This window comes from Atta colombica, unplaced genomic scaffold, assembly GCF_001594045.1.
Source record: "Atta colombica isolate Treedump-2 unplaced genomic scaffold, Acol1.0 scaffold180, whole genome shotgun sequence".
Taxonomy (NCBI): Eukaryota; Metazoa; Arthropoda; class Insecta; order Hymenoptera; family Formicidae; genus Atta; species Atta colombica.
Window position 1 is genome coordinate 22,290 of NW_017259272.1, and position 4,881 is coordinate 27,170.

The 4,881-nt window shown below is 30.7% G+C and overlaps 1 pseudogene; it reads right to left on the reverse strand.

The window, feature by feature from the left end:
• Positions 1-3,160: 3,160 nt before the first annotated feature.
• Positions 3,161-4,562, reverse strand: LOC108686434 (annotated as a pseudogene).
• Positions 4,563-4,881: the final 319 nt, after the last annotated feature.

Here is a 4,881-nt window from a genome sequence, read left to right on the forward strand (position 1 = left end):
CTGAAAATACGCTTTATGTATGTTCACTTTGAACATAACTGGCATTAATAATATCAGTTACTTTTCATGGTAATATATTATTTTAGACAATCATTTAAATTTTTATAATATACATAACATAAATATATACCGTTAATAATAACGAATATCGAAAAAATTAAATACTGGAGTATACTATTTTATAATAATCAAAAATGAAAAATGCTATTTAATATTATTCGAATATCATGTTATTAATTCCGTAGCATAAATATATATCATTAATATATGATTTAAAATGGAAAGTCCGGAAAGTTCGTGCCGACTAGAATTTAAATTTTAGTATACAATACATTTATTAAAATTTTCTGCGTTTCAATTTTCCTTCAACATCGGCACGAACCGGACAACCCAATATGACATTTCTTTTTAGATTTTACAATATTAAAAATAATTAAGGGAGAGTTACCGAATGCATACTGCTCACTTAAATCATACCTTAGAGACTTATAACAAATTAATTTATTATTAGTAAAAGATTAAATGTGTAATAATAAATGTCCAAAGTCTCAAGCTACAATTTTTAATGATACAATTCTCAATTATTTGCATACAAAAGTTTCAAATAGAAATTATAATAAAAAATAGTTGTGGTGCACATTCGGCAATTATCTACATATAAATTACTGATACATTATAATATAACAGACTTAAGGTAACTATAAAAAACAAAATTAAATACATTATCTAGGACTATTTGGATGTTTTAGTAACTAATTCAGATGCATATCATAAATAATCCAAATATTTATTTTGTATTTAAACCTTAAGGCATACACTTATATTCGCTTTTATAAATTGGAGAAAAATATAAGCCGCATTGTAAGGCGATATTTCAATAGTATACTACTGAAATATTGTAGTACGTTGCTTTTCTTACAACATTTAATAAAAGCACAAAAGAACGCAGACTAATTGAATACGCACTTTGCAGTGACAAACAAGCAAAACTTTTAAATGTAAAAGAGACATTCGAAATCCAATGATGCCGGACATTTATAACCGCTAAAAGCATGGACCATATCATAGGTTATAGACTAGCATTAGAAAATCTTACAGAGAGAGAGTGGCAAACTGCATCACGTGATCCGATCTCCTCTGATTAGATCTGGTAATCGCTCCATAGAGCCATGGTAGGGATATACAATTTAGATGATGCAAAAGCAGTACACTATTGTGCTGCAATTTCCTTCTCGATTGATAAAGTCTTTGTAAGTGATACATATTATAAATCTTTTGCTGCAAATGTTGTGCTGCAAATATTCGTCTTTATTAGAGTTCGTGCATTTGGGAGCACTGCATCTGGCAGGCATTTTGTAATATGCACAAATCCTGATATCCAAAATGTAAAAATCGTAGTTTTATAAAGAACATAGTATTTATAATAATTTATAATAATTCTTGTTAAAATATGTATCTCAAGTACTGTTATAATAGTAAGACATATTTTTATTGGAATCATGGTTGAATTTATTTATTTCATTTATTATTATATTAAAAGTTTTAATTATAGTTTTCTATCACCCTAGAGATACTAATGTAGATGCATTTTTTTTTAAGTTACTAGTAGTTTCCCCAACCTATTCCACTAAAAAAGATTCTCAAATATATTAATAATAAAGCAATAATAATATTCCAAATTTTAGTAATAAGAATGTCAATATTTAATTTGTGAATATAAAAATTATCATTAAAAACATTTTGTGAATGTTTCGTAAAAGCTTTCTCTTTAGCATATTTTCAATAATGGAGTGCTTTAAGCAATACTGCTTTCATTTCACTTCGAGCATTGTGTCTCCTAAAAGAAAAGCCATAGTGTCTTTTGTAGACATAATTCTCTTATCAGGGATTAAACCGCTAAACTTAAAATATAAATTCAGGACCTCAAAACAAATAAAAATTTTCTTCTGCATGTATGTTCGCAAACGCTTCGTTCAAAAGATATTTATATCTCTGAAGTTATACAGAATTGTTTTTAATCGAAGTTTTTAATAAAACAAGATTTAACACCATTAGATTTTTTTGTATAGAGCATCTGAAGCAAAAAATATATGCAGTATTTGCTAATGACCTTCAATTAAAACGAAGAATTGTACAAGCGTGTGAAAAAATTACATTATGCCATTACACAATGTCAATCAACCACTCCTCATCAATAGATGTAACGTTGGTCTCCAGGCTAGAGATCATTTTGAACAAAATGTTTAATAATTAAATTTTGATATCATAGAGCAATAAAGAGGATAGACCTTATTTCGATATTATTGTGACATTATTCGTTCTTACAGTTTCTGCAACCGCAGAAGTAAATATCTCTTCAACGAAGTGTTTGCGAGCATATGTTCAGATGAAAATTTTTATTTGTTTTAGATCTTACATTCATATTTTAAGGTGGTTTAATTTTTGCAGACATAGTATCTTTTGCAGACATGGTGTCTATGGCTGCGATCCACTTGACGCTACAAACGCTTCGAAGCGTTTGAAAGACCAAGCAGAACAAAATTTTACGAAATGATTAATCAAAGAATGCTTCGAAGCTTTTATAGCTTTTATCTTTTTCAGAACAGTATCCTTACATTCGTTAATTGCCATTTATCGTTTCCCATTTTGAAAATTCTAAATCAATCAAAGTCTGCGAGTGACACCTTTTTTCTTTTTTAATGTCGACTGTATAATATTAGCAAATTCTTTTCCAGCGTAGTTACATTTGGCATTTGAACAAGATATTACGTGCTTCAATTCGAGTTCTAACATCATTGATTTCGGAATACGTCGATATTAGAAAAATTCCGTGAAAAATTCCGAAAAATCTTGTTGTGTTCATTCTTCGAAGCGATCTTCTAATCGCTAGAATGTTGCAACGCTTACGCTCAGCGTACGCACAGACAGTATCAGTTAATGCGTTCGATACTTTATTTTTCAGTATTTGTTGCCTGTACATACACAATGAAACGCACATTGCAATATTACATTAGCGTAACATGAAACGATTGCAGAGGTATATTTTCCATGTAACTATACTTTCTAGTTTCTCGCAACTATAATTCTATACATCATCAATGATATTAGGTATGGCCCATCGACAATCGTGAATTTTCATAGCTTTTTTCTCGGAATTGATTTATAGTAGCTGAGATTTGAACATAGATCTCAGTCGAATATGTTCTACAATGGCTCCTAAGTTTGCTTTAACGGATTGAAATTTTTTATCAAATGTAGTGTATTCACTCGTGACAGACCTATATAAGCTTGATTATCACATTCGTTCCTAGATTACATTTTACACGTAATTCTTTGACTTTTGTATATAGTTATTCCATAACTGAGAGACGATGGAAATTTTTTCCGATATACCATCATTTTGTGGAATATTTCGAATTTAATATTATATCTACTTATTATGATTTCTTTATTATCCGAAATAATTATTTTAATGGAATCTATACGATTTCCATCAACAGAGATTAACTGCAACTACATTGCTTCTCGTTCCATTGACAAGTCTCAAAGTTACATCAATGTTTTGTTGAATCATCATTAGCGCCAATTTTAATCATTATTACTCTTTCAATATCAGCTGTTTTTGAAACTTTGTCATCTTTGTCTTCCAAAATTTTGTGCACTTTTTTTCTCATTGCTGAAGCACAGTCGACATCATCTTCTGCTATCAATAGAATTTCATCACTGTCAATTTTATCGAGCATTGCCATGTTCAAAACTTTGCACAAATAACACGTGAATAATAAACATATTGTATCAACCGATAATTGATTCATGTAAGTGCAAAATTTATTCAATCTTTGTAATTACTCCCATTGAAATGGATTTTTCTCGGCTGAAAAACATTGTCGGAATCCGTTACCAAACGAATATTTGTATTCTAGAAGATATATCGCGATATATGTCTCATGTCTGTCTCATATTAATCAAGAGTTCGTCGTAACAATCTCCACAAATCAAATTCATCCATATCTAAATACTTTTGAATCTCTGATCGATGATCGAGACATTTTAACGGAGATTGTTTTTTTTACAGGGGAAAGCTGCAACAAATCTTCAAACAGAAAAATGTATTTTCTGCCAAAGAAACATCATCTGTATCTGTCGTATCAAAGATTTCACATAATCGTAGATATAACGTAAACATTGATAAACATAAGTGTCACATTCGAAATCACACTTCGTTGATTATAAATAATTCAACAGTCTTTATTCTGTCTCTCAAAGTTTTCAAGATCATGTCTGACAAGTGCGTATACTTTGCCGTAGATTCATAGGTGACAGGTAGTTGAAACATTCTATGAATCATCAAGCCATCGATATTGAATGCCGCGATACCCATGGGAGCAGATATCGCAATGCTTTTTTCAAATGTTTTCTGATCCAATGTTTAATCATTTCAATAAGAAAACTTTTTTCGGTACCATACTCGCCACTTACGTACGCAGAATCCGATTTTTATTTTGTAAAACTTGGCATACTCTATCGAAGATTCTTTTTTGGTCTTCGTTCAATCGCGACATCATTTGCGATAAATCAATCCAGTCAATCTTACCAAAATCTACCAGATCTTTCATCGCGTCGTCAGCTTCTATCGAATTGCAATCCAGTTCATTGTCATCGGATTTGTCTCTATCTGCTGTTTTCAGATCATTTTCACGCTTTTCGATTAATTTAGCAACGCGCTCAAACGCTGTCTGTATTTTTTCGAGCTTTTCGATGATATTTTATCGCCTTCGTCAAAGCAGATGCTGAATTCTAAAGGCTCCGTGTCTTGTATGCATCTTTAAGTTCACTCAAATCTCTCCACGGTTTAAACAGAAGAAGCAGCGAGTGAAAGTA